The sequence below is a fragment of the Canis lupus genome, chromosome 32, assembly GCF_003254725.2.
Source record: "Canis lupus dingo isolate Sandy chromosome 32, ASM325472v2, whole genome shotgun sequence".
Taxonomy (NCBI): Eukaryota; Metazoa; Chordata; class Mammalia; order Carnivora; family Canidae; genus Canis; species Canis lupus.
This window is the reverse complement of record NC_064274.1, coordinates 18,696,980-18,715,040: the sequence shown is the minus strand read 5'-3', so window position 1 is coordinate 18,715,040 and position 18,061 is coordinate 18,696,980.

Genomic DNA, 18,061 nt, shown 5'->3' with positions numbered 1-18,061 from the left:
CACTTCATATCAAAGAAGCTCTGAAGTCTGTTTAATTAAATGGATCTATGACTGAGTTCATAGCCCAATAAGCAAGTAAGTAGTTAGAGCTACATCCAGCTGCGCAAACTTTAATGCTTTAAGTCTGGAATCTCTATTAAGTGTACCTATTTCAATGAAGTCAGCCCAATGTTCTGTTACATTTTGTCCTCTTTGGCTAAATGCTCTTAACATCTATTTGCACATGTTTCTCAGATTTCTGCTGATATATGAAGAAATATATATATATATCTGATATATATAGGAAATAGCTTATCCACTGAAAGATTTTCAAGACCTTGAGATAGATAGATAGATGATAGATAGATAGATAGATAGATAGATAGATAGATAGATAGATGATATCTTGGCAAGGTCTTGGCAATCTTTCAGTGGATAAGCTATTTCCTTTTCTCCTGGAGTGTAGAGGAAAGGAGTGCGTGTCCTACTGGAGCATGCTGAGATTTAACTGTAGTTATGAGTTTAGTGGCAACAGATGGTTGCAATGGGTCTTGAGGAAAATGAACATGTCCTTTTATGGTTATCGGAGTTTTCAATATAAGGAAGTCTAGTCTCCTTGGCCTTTTGATGGAAAGTTTCTTCTACTTCTAAGGGAGTCTCAGAATAACTGGAGGATTCAAGATTGTCAGTTTCACCTGGATCCAATGAAATGTCCCCATTTCTAGTTTCAGAATTTGTCACGAGAAACAAAGTGAGACTGAATTCAACTGCAATTGTAATACAACTCCCATGATTTAAAATGTGTTTGATTTTCCCCAATATTTGCCCTGTGGCTACTAGAAATAAGAGATTCTTTGAGAGCTATCATGGAAGCTGTCTGGTTACCACAGTCAAAATTCAAGTGATACTATACCATGTCAGGTATAACATAGGAGTCTCCCAACAGGATATTTTTTATGTCTTCCCTCCTGGCCTTTGTTATCTTTGTCATACACTTTAGTTCTACATAGATTATGCAGTAGATATTGTTATCCACAGTGTGGTTGTTATTTTCATGTTAAACAATAAATTATCTTTGCAAGAAGTTTAAATTAAAAATTGGTCTTTATATTTATGCCCATTTCCAGTACTCTTCATTCCTTACAAATATCCGTATTTCCCCCTAATGTCATTTTCCTTCTCCTTCATTGAATCAAGGGCTTTATTCTATATTTTTGGTGGGGCCAGTTGGCTGTTAATTAAATTTTTAAAGCTTTTGTATGTCTGAAAATACATTTCTCATTTATATTTTGAAAGCATTTTCTTGGGTTTAGATTTACAGATTGTCAGAATTTGTTTTATTTTGTTTTTACTTTCTCTTAGCACAATGGGTTTCCAATCAGAAACAATGCAATGCCTTGTGTTTTTTGCACACATTATTTCTAATTAGAAATCTACTGTAATTCTCATCTCTGTCCCTAAGTGTGTAATCTGCCATGCTTCTCCACTTGTTTTTTAAATATTTTATCACTGGTTTTAAACACTTTGATAATAATGTCCATTGGTGTACTTTTCCTAAATATTCTTAAGTTTGAGTTTTGTTGAGGTTCTTTGTATCTATCGGTTAATAGTTTTCATCAAATTTGAAACGAGTTCAATTGTTTCTTCTTTTTTTTTTATTGTTCTCCTTTTATTGTTCTCCAATTATATTTATATTAGATCACTTGAATTTCTCCTGCAGCTCACTGATGCTCCACTTTTTTTACTATTTGTGTTTTCTGTGTGGTATTTTCTATTGTTGTGTCTTTAAATTCATTAATCTTTTGTTCAGGATAGTCTTATCTGCTATTAGTCATACATAGTGTATTTTTCATTCCAGACATTTTAATTTTCACATCTAAAAATCCAACTTGCATTTTTATATCCTCTTATGTCTCGACTTAATACTTTCTCTAATTCTTTGAAATCTATACAAGACTGTAACATCATTTGCTCACCAAATCCATCATAATCTCATCTTCAGTCACTTTCCTATTTGTTCACTTAGTAATATTTGGAATATACAACTACTAAAATAATTATTTAGTTCCTTAAAAATTGAAATCCAAATTTAACTGAATATCCTATATTTTATCTGGCATTCCTAATAGCAAACTTTACTTCATGACATTTTCTAACTTCTTTACCCACTTTAGTTACTTAGCCCTGATCACCAATAGAACCTCCTATGTATTTTATTTATCCATCAACTAATAATCTGTCTTCTCCCATCAAAAAGTAAGTTTTGTGAAGGTAAGTATTTATTTATTTTTGCCCACTGCTGTTTTGCTTATAGTACTATTAGTATTAAATTGGCATTTTCTAAATATGGGCTGAATGAATAAGTGGAAGAATGAATGAACAAGTATTTATTTAAGTGATTGATTAATTAATCTTGCAGAAAATTTCTTCCTGAAAGATAAAATGATGGAGGAGAAGAGATAGAAGAAAGTAAAACAGAGGTTGTATAAATCACAGTGTTGTTATGTTGGGTTTTTTTTTTTTTTTTTTTACATCATCTTCCACTTTCCTGATTACATTTCAGGAAATATTATTTAGAGGTGGACAGTGATATATTTTGTGGTTTCTGGGCACTTAGTTTTAAGCTGAAGGTCCCACCAGAAACAGTCACGTAATGAAATGAACCATTTGCTCCACATTCAGTTTATTTTTGTTCTCTAAAATACACTTTTTTTTCTGACTGATTCTGTGAACTACTTTTCTTTTTCTCATAGCAGAAGAACTTTAAAGAACTTGACTGCTTCATTCTCTGATTCAAATTGAAGGGTGGCTGGAAGGATAGTTTTGTACACAAAGGAAAGGGTGATGTTTTAATTTTCTTTCCCTTGTTCCTGTGAAAGTCAATTCTGTAAACTCTGCTATCTAAGTAATGAGACTTGTGAGCTTGGGTTACACTTAAGGATTCCACAAAGAGAATATTATATTACAGTCTCTCTCTCTCTCTCTCTAGTTCCTAAATGTCGGCAGTGATATTACCAGACAGCATAAAGATATCAATCATCAAAAAGTTTATCGACTGTTCAAAATAGTTCTATCAATATCTAATTTGCTGTCTGATCTAATGCACAGTCAGCCAGTGCAATGCCAACATCCTGACTCTGTCTTTCAGGATATGTCATCTTTCCTTTACAGAAAAATGAGAAACCCTTAATTTTCTCTTTGGACCCTACCCACAGAGAGATCCTCTTTATGTGCTAGAAGGGAGAATATTTTTTTAAATACCAATTTTTCTGTCTTTGTTACCCTACATCTCCATACCTTATGAGTTTAAAATGATACAGAGTGCTTGTTGCAAGATTTACATTAAAAAAAAGAATCAGGCGTTTTTAAAATATCCTATAAAATTGTTATCATTGAACTCATGAATAGCAAACCCCTGTTCATGTTCATTACAAAATCATGCCTATTTGCAACCACATATCTAACACTCTCTTTGCAACTCTGACTTTCAATGTGAAATGGCTCCTCACAAGGACAATCTGGGCAAAAACTGAAAGTAGATTATATGCCTCCCAGGGTTCATATTTGATTCCAGACCCTTCTTTTATATACTCTTCTGTTTTTTTTTTTTCTTTATTTGTATAGCCACATTCTTTTTCTTCCAAGTGAAAGGAGGGAACACTGCCCAAAATATCGTTGGTAATAACTTCCATTTTAATGGAAATAGTCTTGTACAACATATAAATGACTCAGCATACCCAAAGGACAACTCCAGTCATTTACTGACTCTCATTCACCAAGTTACTTATTGATCATTGATATAAGGGTCAAGTCTCGTGTGATCACGTGGACAGAACAGCCAATCAACATGGATCAGATCCTGTGTTCATTAAGTTTCTGATCTAATGGAAGAGAAGCCCAAAATTTCATAGTCTCACAGTTAATCTGAGCTTGCCACAGCTTTTATTATATGCATCTCATTTTCTTCTGTTGTTGTCCATAGTTTAGAAAGTGTTTAGGATTTAAGAAGCCCAGTTTTGAAGCATGTTTTAAATCTTTAAAAACTATTGACTATGTGAACACAGTAGGAAAATGCAGAAACTGATTCCATTCTCTCCAAAATGCTTGTTCACTCTTCATTGTCTCTATTCCTCTCAAAAAAGCAGACATCAGCATTATGGAGACACTACAAAACTTGGATGCCAAGTTGTGTCTTAGCAGTCTCTCTAGAGAACATCACATAGTGGAAGGAGAGCCAAGCAAACCATGGGAGAGAACAGAAGCTGATAGTAAGGGGCTTTTCTTTCCTCCACTGCTAAAAAGAAACTTTGCCAATACTTAAAGTACTCGTAAATTCCTTAGTGATAACAAGAACATTTGCTCCTTGGCTGGCACCACTGCATTTCAGAAACCTTATCAGGGGGAATGTACATATAACACAGGCAGACATCCAGGATATCAGTAGAAAGGGTTATGGTACAAATATGACATTTAAATATGGACTAAAATAACATACTTTCTGCCAAGACTCAGAAAATGTAGATCTAAGATCCCCAGGGGAAGTTGGAGGGCAGTGATGTTTAATAAAAACCTGACCTTTCTAAAGTAAGAAAATGAGAAGGCCCTGTGGACTGCCACTTCAGAGGGAAGATCTCTGGTGGGGAGAACTAAGCATTAGCAGTTTCCAGATTTAGGCCTCCAAGTAAAAAGCTGGCCATTATAGCATGAAAGTTGCTATGCTCCTTTATCATTCAAAATCAAAACAAAGCAGACCAGCAAGTCAGTATTAGGTTAGAGCAGATTGTTTGCTTCAGCTGCAAAGTACTCCAAAAATCCAGTGGCTTATCACATCAATCAGGTATGCTTTTCTCACATATTTGAAGGTTGGCAGGGGTTTGGCAATCTAGGCTGAGCTTGTCTCAGGCTGTTGGCTTCTTATCCATGTGACATGTGTCCTCCTCCAGGGACCAGCAGGCCAGCAGGTATGTGCCTTTCTCATAGACATGTCAAGAGTTCAGAGGAAAACCCCTAGGCTTCTTAAGGCCTGGTCTGAAAGAGCATCTTCTCATTTCTGCTTCATTGTAGTAGCTAAAGCAAGTCACATGGTCAACACCAAAGTTGAAGATTGATAAAATATACCGTGCGTCTTTAGGGGATGGAACTGCACTAAATAGAGGAAGAAATGAAGAAGTCCCAATTCATGCAGTCTTCCTAGGAGCCAACATAAATTTCTGTGTTCTAGCTTCTTCAGAGACATTTCAACTGTTCCAAACTGGTCTCTGATTTTGACCAAACTGCATAAAGACGGTGTTAGCTTTCTATTGCTGCCGTGAAACATTATGACAAACCGACAGCCTGTCAACAACACAAGTTGATTATGTTACAGTTCTGTAGGACAGGAGCTTGACACAGTCTCACTGGACTAAAATCAAGATGCAGGTAGGGCTGTGTTCCTTCTGGAAGCTCCAGGACAGTTTTCTTGCCACTTAACCGTGTGCACAGGCTGTCTGCATTCTGTGGTCAGGCCCTTTCCTCTGTCTTTAAAGCCAGCAAATCAGAGCAGATTCTTTTTCTTACTGTCATCTCTCTGGTTCTTATCTGCCTCCTTCCTTCCCTTTTAAGGACCCTTGTAATAACAATGATCTCTTACGTGGATATCCCAGGATAATGTCTTTATTGTAATGTCAATTGATATGCCTCATTCATACCATCTGCAGACATAATTCCCTTTGGCCATATTAACTAGTACATGCACAGGTTCCAAGAATTAGAATGTGGGCATTTTGTAAAAAGGGACAAAAATAAATAAATAAATAAATAAATAAATAAATAAATAGACTTTAATCTGCATGCTGATAAGGAAAGTATTCTCATGACACTTGTTAAAGAAAGTAAGGGATATTTATTCAAGGAGGCTGTTACAACGGGATTTCATAATAGGGAAGAGAGCTAGGACTCACCTCTGCTTACAAGGAAAAGTGGGAATTTATAGCCAAAGAGCAGGATGGGGGTGAGTGCACAGAAAATTAGTAACCAGAAACGCCAGGGGATCAGGGTAGATTTCTACCTAACCCACCTAATCAGAATCTCGATGAAAATAGGCCAGAATGATCCCCCAGGGAATGTTGGAGGATGAGGAACTCCATTAGATGCCGACTTAGAATTCTTGCTAAAACTGGGTCTTGCAAATGAACACAGAAGCCCAAAAGTCAGGATCTAGTTAAGAAGAGGACTCAGAGGAGACTGACTGGAGTCTGTTCAGGAAGGGAATCTACAGAGATCATACTATGATATTACTAATAGCTTCTAAGAAACCAGAGTGTGTATGTACTTAGACGATGATGAAGTGTTTTTTTTTTTTTTCTTTTTTAAAATTTGTTTATTCATGAGAGACATAGGGAGAGAGGCAGAGACATAGGCAGAGGGAGAAGCAGGCTCCCTGCAGGGAGCTTGATACGGGACTCCATCCCAGGACCCTGGGATCAGGACCTGAGCCAAAGGCAGATGCTCAACCACTGAGCCACCCACGTGCCCCTGTTGAAGTGTTTTGTATACCACCCTTGTGTCCCAAATTATTTTCTAAATAACATTTATGATTATTCTGATTATACAAATAAACTGGGTTCATAGCGAAAACTTCCGTAAACAAAAATAACTGAGTCAAACTCTAGCTTGCCAATTTGGTAGCATCTTTTCATAATTTTAAGAATATACTTTGTATTCAAAATATAGGTTCATATCACATTTAAATCTCATTCTCAGTAATGTATCATCAGTTAATGATGGGCTGATAAAATTATTCCTGGTGTGATTAGGAAGAATTAGAGAACAAGCAACCGTGGGTACAAACTGATGTATTGTGTGGGGGGAGTGGGGGTGGATGTCTTTGAAAATGTCATTATCTGGAGAAAGCAGAATTTGTTACTTATTGCAACCATAGCCCCAACTTTTATTTTTTAAGATTTTATTTATTTATTCATGAGAGACACAGAGAGAGAGAGAGAGAGAGAGAGAGGCAGAGACACAGGCAGAGGGAGAAGCAGGCTCCATGCAGGGAGCCTGATGTGGGACTCGATCCCGGTCTCCAGGATCAGGCCCTGGGCTGAAGGGGGTGCTAAACCGCTGCGCCACCAGGGCTGCCCCATAGCCCCAACTTGAAACTCTTGTCTCTGTTTGCCCCTATCATCTTCATTTTTAGGTGAGTGTGAATGCGTAGGAGATGGCTGTGGAGTGCTATGTCAGAGCTGCCGAAAAGGCAACATCAAATCTGAACTTTACTATTGAGCCATATTGCCCAGGTCGATAATTTTCACAGGATTCATGAAAAATACCTTTTCTTCCCCCTGCTTTTCTAATTTAGCAATGTCATTCGTCAAGGAGCATAAACCAACTGCAGAAATATAATGGCAGGGCTGTGGTTAGTTATACCAATTGTATCATTAATGTGGTATGGAAGAGGCAAGGTACATTTTCTAGCAACTAGTTATTATCTCTGGGAGCTTTGGTCTACAATTCAAAGTAACAGAACACAAATGGAAATGATATCTTATTCAGGTTTTGGCTAGGCAACTAAATATGATTACTGAAAGATGGCATAAATCACGGCCCAGATATTAGAAAGCAGATAATATAACAGCTGGGATACAGCAGTCACGCCAGAGCAATCTTCATTTTAATTTTTTTCATGTGTACTTTTCAACTTATTCAGGTAGTTTTTTATCTTTTTTAGAAATAGTTTTGCCTTTAGAAAATTCATAATCAAATACATCAGTTTAACATAATAGAGATATGAACAATGTACTCTGAAAGAAGAGAAGGAAGTAGTTAATTGTCCCTCAAGGTGGCCCGATCACAATGGCTTCATAAAACCCTTATTGGCAGGACTGTGATGAGAGCAAAGATTTTCTGGTTCTCAACAAAGACAGTTGTAAGCATTGCTTGCAGAGTACTGCTTTTAAACCTCAACATTTAAGCCTGATGTGTATATGAATTAACATCAGTGATATACATGCATATGTAATCTGGATCTGATTCTTTGAGGAGCAAGATATAAAGAACAGATTCAGGTTCTCACTGATTCTCTGTGGCTTTGGCCAAGTCAGTTAACCTCTGAATTTCTGTCTCCTCCTTAACCTAAAAAGGAGGAAACAGAATCAATGGCTTCCAAAATCTCCTAATTGCACTTTCATTTTGTATTTTTCTGTGATTTGCTCTTTAGTTACCCAACCCGGAATCTAAAACATATCAACAGAGTATTCTCCATGATATTTCTGTACATCTGGTATCAGCTTTTCTCCTAAACTGTATTTTTTAAAGGATGTTTGTATAGCCAACAGCCTTGGAAGACAGTGCAGTGTCATCTCCTGGGAAAAAGGGTGGATTTTATTCTGAACCGAATAATACGGATGATGACTCCCTCTGGGGCAAAGTTGAGCAGTTTGCTAGCAACATCAAGACATAAAGACCTAAGCTCAGGGTTCCTCAGCTTTGACACAAACTCACTGTGTGCTAGATTCATCTTGGCCTATATCTGCATCATTTCCATGGGACTTGAGGGCAAGAGGATCCAATGTAATGTTACCTGCTATAAATTGAGTGAAAAGATCCTTTCTTCTGACATAGGAGTACTGTGTCTTCTGCCAATACCTATGAAATTATTTATATATATTATATATTTATATATAAAATATATTAATATTGTATATTTATAAATATATATCATAATATATTTAATATATTTATAATATATATTAAATATATATATTAAAGATTTTACTTATTCATGAGAGATACATAGAGAGAAGCAGAGACCCAGGCAGAGGGAGAAGCAGGCTCCCCACGGGGAACCCAAAGCAGGACTCGATTCCAGGACTCCGGGATCATGCCCAAATGCTCAACCACTGAGCTACCCAGGGATCCCTCTATGAAATTATATGGCAGACTATTTTGTTAGCTTGCAAATAAGGCAAAAATTTCAAGCCCTTCACAATTTTTGACAAATTATTGCACATTACAGAAACTTCTAGAAAAGAAAGACGGCTTTTGTTTAGGGCTATCCATGTCTTAATGGTACTCCTTGTTTAGGAAACTCACATAGCAGTAGGTAATTTACATTCCTTGGTTTGAGCAAAATTCTGTTTATTATGCTGAAATGCACAAACTCTAAAATCTCTGTGATTTTTATTCAATAGATATTTATTTCCTGAAAATTTAATTAGTAAACAAATGTCCCTAATATGTGAAGGACATAAATAATCATTCCATGATCTAGACTGATTTCATCAAGTGTCCCCAGCATGTTCTGAAGTACTATAGTCCTTTGCATTTAGTTGATATGAAAGTCAAGGGTATTGAGTCCTCAAGGGAAATTACTATAGAACCAGACCTAGAAGTACTGAAGATCACTTTTGCTTACCTTCTATTAAACAACACTCAGTCTTATACAACTACAAAGGAGCTGGGAAATATTGTCTGAGTGTATTTCAGGAAGATTAAAAAATGGTGACCAGTTAATCAGTCTCTGTCAGAGCTAGGTGGAATTCGCCACTCTATTTCTGAAGTTCAGGAGAGTCGGCATGTAGGACATCCTTAGTATTCACAAGCCCAACTATTTCTCAAACAGCATACTTCCATTTATAAAAATGATTATTATAACTTTGAATATACCATAATAGAATAGTGTTTTTATATAATATAGAAAAATAGATTTTTCTTTAAGGTAATATTTTCAAATACTATTCAAGTTTTTCCTACCCAAGTGGCAAAAACAATTTGATATGAATCAAACCCAGATATGTTTGTGCTTACAAACATGTGCTTACAGACCCAGGGTGATATAAGAGCCAATTACTGAAGAGTTAACATGAGTGGAATACAAGATGTATTCAGGTCCAGAAACCATCAGCTTTTCCATAGCTTAATGCAGGATGCAGTATGCCAGTGATGCTATGGAGATTTTAGTCCAGTGAACAATAGGATAACTCCTAGAGAAGACTGCTGTCTCATTCTGCCATGAAGGTAGCTCTGTGTTCTGGGAGGTAAACCATTGCAAAATATCTCCATTATTGAGATTAAAATCATGGCTTGAAAGATCTGTGATGATCTTAGGACCCCTCAAACTTGAATGTGTATTTGTCCAGCTGTTGATAGGGGAACTTATTTATATTTGCACAGAAGCTTTGGAATCATTCTGAATTCCTTCCTTGCCCTATTCCTGAAGATCAGCTCCCCCTCATCTATCTCTAATATTATGATGCAAATTCTCATTATAGTTCATACCATAAGTGACATCCTGGCCCCAATAGTTCTCATTCCAATACCCAGTATTCATGGCTCATAATGCTAATGAAATGATTTTGTTTTAAAATGCAAATATTACACCATTCTCTTAATTTAAATTGATTAATTTAGTCAAGAGTAAAGTTTAAGTTTCTCAATTAAATAGAAATTCTTGGGAATTTGCCCTCTTCATCATTCCACCTCACTCTTGTCACTTCCTTACAGACACTCTTCTTTTGGTCATACTACTATTTGCAATTTTAAGAATACCATGCAACTTCAAATTGTTGTGTTTTTACACAGGCTGCTTTATCTCTCTGGAAAGACTATTCCACTGTTTTCCATCAGATCATCTTTTTATTATCCTTTAAATCTTAGCTTAAACATCTTTTTTTTCCAGGAAAAAGTTCACATTCCCAAGCCTATTTAGAAATTTATTTACTGAATTCTTGAAAACTACTGTGCCAAGTAAATATGCTTATTAGTATTGCTATTGTTAGTTTGTGTTTTCTTTCCTCCACTAGGCTTTAATCTCCTTGAAAAGGCACCATGTCTTACTATACTTAAAAAGGAGATACATAAATTTTCAAAATTAGGAAAAACCTCTCATCCAAAAATGTATTAATCAGTCATTGTTTGGCACTCAAAACTTATGCCCCATAGAATCAATTTTACACACTTCAAAGATGTTATTTACAAAGGGTACTTTCCCAGAGAAATTAAAGCCTTTAAGAAATATTTTTTTTTTATGTGAAGCACATTTTAAAATAAATACTATAGGTTTCTGGAGTTGAACAATAGTTTCTTTGAATGTGAGATTGAGCAGAGATTGAGCCATAATGGGACCCATGATTTTTTCAGTCACACTGGAGAAACTTCTAAATTAGAGTTATACCAAAGGTACAAATTAGAAATGCACTTAGATCAAAATAATTAACTCAGTATTGCATTAGAGTATGTATTCATCATGACTTCCTAACTCTTAGATTCAGGGTACTTACTTAGCACATAGGTTTCTCAGACATGAAGCTTTGTGATTCTTTGTATTTAGCAAAAGACTTAAGAAATATATTTATACAAATACTAAAATGAGAAGTGCGAATTTGGAGTATAGTATGCACTGAGAGAACTGATTTATATTACATTAAATATTCAATGTAAATTTGCAAATAGTTAGTTTTACCCAGGTTATTGTCTAGAGTCTTTTTGGATGGAGCAAGGGATAATCAGATCTTCTCATATTTCTTCACAGCTTCTGCCTAGACCAGAAAATTGGCCATAGATATTCTAGGAATTTTGCCAATATTGTGAGACATGAAGTCAAGTAGGGCTTAGAACTACTGTTGTACAAGTAACTAAAAGAAGCTACAGCAATTCCAGGAGGAGCAGAGAAAGGGACATGAATCATAGAAAAGGTCCAGAAATAGCATTTGGGTAGTGGACCAGGGTTAAAATCTAGGTGAGCCTAGTACTAGGGTCATTTATGGTTACAAAGCTATAAAAACTATCAGATCTTCACCTTCTAGATAGAGAGACAAGCTATCCCTGAAGGCTATGATTCTTGTGTCTAGTTTATAAACATGCATTACAAAGAAGAAGCCACTATGAATTTTTATTCTATAATATTCTAGTTATTTTAAGCAATTCTTTGGGGATGTAGAACACAACTTGGAGTTTCAGAATTCTTTTTTTTAACTTAAAGATTTTATTTATTTATCCACGAGAGACACAGAGAGAGAGAGACAGACAGAGGGAGAAGCAGGCCCCATGCAGGTAGCCCAATGTGGAACTCGATCCTGGGTCTTCAGGACCACACCCTGGATCAAAGGTGGTGCTAAACCGCTGAGCCACCTGGGCTGCCCAGTTTCAGAATTTCTGTAGTTGGTTCATGCAGCACTAATCCATTGTCACATAGGAAGCTAACAATGAATAATATATTCAAAATAATAAAAAGAAAACAAAAATTAACATTAATTTACAATAATTATACTGATGGTAGATTCTCAAAAGCAAAATTGATTCAGGATTCTATGGAATAATTTCTTTAAAATACCCAAAGAAAGTTCCTAACTTCAAATTTTATACCCAGTGAAACTAACTTAGAAGAATGAGTGAAATAAAGGTGGTTTAAGAAAAACAAATGAAAACACTGACAGAATTACCATAAATAGACCCTCACTTAGTAAATTCCAAAAGACATATGTTAGGAAAATAAAAAATAATACTAAGAGAAATGTGCTATGAGAGAAGGAATAACAATTAAAAACCTAAAGAAAGGACAGCTGGGTGGCTCAGAGACTGAGCGCTTGCCTTTGGCTCAGGGCATGACCCAGGGTCCTGGGATCAATTCACTCATCAAGCTCACTGCGAGGAGTCTGCTTCTCCCTCTGCCTGTGCCTCTGCCTCTCTCTCTCTCTGTGTCCTTCATGAATAAATAAATAAAATCTTTTTTTTTTTTAAATAAAATCTTTTAAAAAATCTAAAGAAATGTTGACTTATAATAACAGTAATATTTAATTGGTCAGATTAAAAAATATTGAATCAAAATGCCAAAATATATCTTGCAAACATTTTGATTTGAAGCAATAAACAGAATTTAAATACTGTAAGTTTCCTTTAAGTTTATAAGGACAGGAGGCATACTCTTTAACGTTAGACTCTGTTATAATAGGTGTGCATGTAAAATACCTATGACAGTCACTAAAAAAATTAAAGTATATGACTTCTGAAACAATAGGGGAGGGAAGTAGATGAAGAGGGGAAAATTAACCACATTAAAAAAAATAAAGGCAGAAACATAAGTAGAGAAAAATGAGGCAAAGAGCACAAAAGATAAAGACATGTAAGACATGTACGTAGGTGAGTTATCTCAATAGACTAATTCGTTAGTTAGCAGAGTTTCAGCTATATATTTCAAACTATGTGATATTAACAATACTTAACACTAAAAATTTAGAGGAAAAAAGAATGGAAAATAGAAATATCAGTCATTACTAATCAAGAAAAATGTTTGTTCCATATATTCAAAAATACAAATATATTTTAAGGGGGAAAAACACTTTTAGTGTTTTTAAAAGTTCTTTTTAAATGATAAAACATTTAATTCACTAAGATGTTAATAAATATTTCTGGAGCTAGGCACAGTTCCAGATATTGGAAATAGGACAGTGAAAACACAAATCCATAATGTATCTTTGTGGATAATTTTTTTAAAGATTTATCCATTTTTTTTTAGAAAGAGAGGGAGTGCACAAGCAAGGGGGTGGAGAGGGGCAGAGGGAAAGGGAGAGCATCTTAAGCAGACTCCATGCTGAGCACAGGACATTGAAATCATAACCTGAGCCAAAATCAAGAGTCCAGCACTCAACCAACTGAGACATCCAGGTGCCCTGCCCTTGTGGATAACTTTCTAGGGGAGAGCTTATACTCCACTGGGGGAAAATGACAGTTTTTAACCTGTATACAATTGACTACTACCTTGGAAATATTAACAGAATAAAAGAAGTTGATAAATTCAAACACAAATGACTTTAAGGATAGGGATATAGAATATTTGAACAACACAAATTATAGAGTTAATGACATGGGCTTACTTAGAACATGCATCCAGCAATCTATATTAAACTCACATGGAACATTTATGATAAATGACCATACAACTGGTCATAGAAAATCAGAATATTTCAAAGTCTTGGTGCTATACAGACCACACTGTCTGATTAAATGCAATAAAAAGAGGCATTAATAATTTCAAAACCCACAAACCTATAAAAACCTATATATCTTGTGTACTAATGCAGTCAACATAACAGAAATTAGAAAACACTGGACACAGAATGATAATGAATATCACATACCAAAATACATGACATGCAACTGAAAAATTCTTACTTATTTGCTAAAATAAGAATAGAAGAAGCAGCCTGTAAATTAATATGTTAAGCATCCCAGTTAAGATGTGAAAAAAATCAAAATGAACAATGAACATAAAATTGTAGAAATTATGTATAACTTATAAAATGATTGAGGGAGAAAGCATAAATTCTAGAAAAATAAATGTTTTGTAAAGAAATAAAAAGGAAATGAGAAAGTATTGACATTAAAATATGGGATGTGACTACAAATGTAGCAGACTTTTAAAAAATAAGAGAATATTACAAATAATTTTATACCAACACTGCTTAAAATTTAAATTAAATGGTCAAATTTATAGAAAAATATAATAAAATTGGTTCAAGAAGAAACTAGAACAGTAAACAGAACTGTACTCATTAAATTTGTTTAAAATCTGTCTACAAAGAAAAAAATCTTTGCTCAGACAGTTTTCAAGACAGAACGGAACAAACATTCAGGGAAGAGGTGATTCAGTCTTGAACAAATTCTTCTAGAGAATAAATAAGAAAATACATAGGACATACATGCTATATCCTTAATACTAGAACTATCTTATTAGTCCATTCAGGCTGCTATAGCAAAATACTATAGGTGGGTGGTTTATAAAGATCAGAAAATTATTTCTCACACGTATGTAGTCTAGAAAGTCCAAGATCAAGATGCCAACAGGTGTAGTGACTGGTGAGGGCACATGTCCTCACTGACTGCTTTCTTTTCATTGTGACTGCATATGATTGAAGGATTGAGGCAATTCTCTGGAGTCCCTTTTATAAGGGCTCTAATCCCATTCATGATATAATCACTTCATAAAGGCCTCATAACCAAACACCACTGCACTGGGGATTATGTTTCACCATATAATTTGGGGGGGTTACATTCAGTCCATTGCAATAACTAAGCAAAAACTGTCCATTAGAGTAAATGTATGTGTCAATTTTGGCTGTAAACACTAAAATACTAGAGCATTAGCAAACTGAATGTAGTACATGATTTAAAAAATAATATGATGAAATAAGGTTTATCAAAAGAATACATCTATATTCACCGTTAAAACTAGCAGTTTTGGGGGGTGGGAGAAATGGGTGGAGATCAAAAGGTAAAAAGGAAAATTAACAAAGAGCGACTAATTTTTTAAAATAGCATTATATTTCACCATACTAACAAATTCAAGAAAAAAAATCAAGAGCACTTAAAAAGATGTGGGTAAAGCACATTTTAACAAAAAATTAAAATCCATTATTGATGAAAACTCTTAGAATGCATAAATCATATAAAAGACTTTTAAACACATTAATGGATGAACTAATGAAGAGCGCAGCAGTCAGATCCTGATATTGCTGCTATGAGCTAAATTTGTATTTCTAATTGTTAAAAAATACAAGTTAATTTAAATATAAATAGTTTAACTTACATGAAAATGACTTCAGTAAATTCAATTGCTATAAATAGACATAAAATGCTGCTGCTAATTACAAATCTGCATCTATACAGAAATTATTTAGGAAGTAACAGAAGCTATAATGTATTTTAATAGATTATATTTAAAAGCAAATTGAGCCCCTCATACTTTTCTTGGACTTATTAAATGCTAATGTAGGGCTTTATAGGATCAAAGTTTCTCATAAACATTTTTTTTGTTTCAGCATTACCTGCATATACACAAGAAATATAATGTAACCTGTCCAAAACATCACAGCATATCTGTGTTGGTGTACACAGTACTTACCACTTAAATCATACAAGTATCTGAGGCTTTTTTCCCCCCATGAATAATGTATATTCATGGCCATCTTATATAATTTAGTCTATCAGTAGGTTAGTGAGAATTTATTGTTTACAAAGGGAATTTTCCTTTTGCATTTCATTAAATCTCAATTTATTCTATTTATTTAGTTTTAGGGTGTGTGTGTAATATTTACTATAACCTATTAAATAGGAAAGTTGAAAGATAAAATAAAAATAGACTGTTTTAGGCAGATACACATCTCACACATTAGGAAAAGGACAAAAGGAATTATCATATTAAAAATTCAGTTTACATAATGTGCTTTCCTAGGCAGTCTGATGGATTCAGATATTTGTAAACATCCTACTTATGGAGTGATCTGTAATATCCTCCTAATCTATACCAGCAAATTATATATTTTATGTTTATATGACAACCTAAAATGATTGTTACAATTGAAATAGCAAAAATAAATAAATGTATTTTTTAAATAACCTGATTTTTTAAATGGAGAATGGACCTGAATTACATTATTCAAAAGCAAAGGGAATTCTTATACAATGCTGGTGTAATTTGAATTGGTACAGCCATTTGTGGAAACAGTATGGAAGTTCTTCTAACAATTTAAAAAATAGAACTAACATTTATCTAACCATCCTACTCTGACTGCATATCCAAAGGAAATGAAATCAGGATCTTGAGGAGGTAATGTGCATTCCCATGTTCATGGAGCAGTATTCACAATAGCCAAGATATAAAACAATCTAAATGTCCTTTGACAGATGAGTGGATAAAGAAAATGTGATACACACACATGCACACGTGCGGGTGGACACACACACACACACAACACTATTCATCCTTAAAAAAGAAGGAAATTCTCCATTTGTGATAATATGCATGAAGCTGCAGGGCATTGTGCTAAAAGAAGTAAGTCAAATAGAAAGCCAATTACTGCATGATTTCACTTATGTGTAGAATCTAAATAGTGAAACATAGAAGCAGAGAACAGAGTGTTTGTTGTCAGGGGTTGGTGGGAGAGAAAAAGGAAGATACTGGTCAAGGGGTACAAAGCTTCAGTTATGCAAGGTGATTAAGTTCTGGACATCTAGTGTATACAACAATGTGACTTTAGTTTGCAACATTGCATTCTTGAAATTTGCTGAGAGGGTAAATATTAAGTGCTCTCACCACACACACACACACACACACACACACATAGAGGAAGAAAATGGTAAGTATGTGAGGTGATAGACATGTCAATAGCTTGATTGCGGTAATTATTTCACAATGTATATGTGTATAAAAACCTTATACAACCTTATACCTCAATAAGTTGGAATGATAAAAAATATCACCAAACCATAAGTGAAGATATTACAAAGCAAGCTCAAGATAATTGTACGTTATATGTGTAATTTTTACCCATAGACAAAAATATTACTGTTATAGGGACAAATTTCTATGTTGTTAAGAGTTAGCCAGTGGTTAGTTGACTAGTATTTTTAATTAGAGAGCATAATTTTTGAAGTATTTGCTGTGTATTGCCAAGATACTTTTTTTAAAACAAGTCAGAATCCACCTTCAAAGTATAAGAATGACCCTTATACAACATTTACACCTTTAATCCAGCCCTAATTTTACTTTTAAAAAATTTTAGGTTATTTGATCAGTAAAAGTGATGTTGTTTTAGTGTTACTCATTCAAAGCTATCCATTGCATGCCTACTGTGGGTTAACATTGTTATGGCTTCGTCATACATGGTGGGGAGCAAGATGGATAAGGCCCCTGTTCCCAACAGATCCTTTTACAGTGTGGAGAGAAAGAATCCACTCTAATGAAACAATAAAAAGGGAATAAGATTCTTTCAAATGCCAAGATGAAAAATAAATAGGAAAATGTGGTTGAAATTGGGGAATCGTAGGGATTTGTGGTCAAAGAAGACTTCTCTAATTATACTTTAAATTTAGATCTAAAATATAGGAAGTCATCATTTAAAGGTCTGGGGGAAAATATTTCCAGCCAGAAAGGACCAGCTAAGACACAACCCTGAGAATGACCATTTCTTGGCATTTCTGAGAAACCAAAATAACAGTATGTGGCTTGGGTGAACAACATGGCCACAAGCAAAGTTGAGACAGGCAGGAGACAGAGTTGGTTCACGTAGAGAAATAGTACTGACTTCTCACTGTGTGCATTAGGACA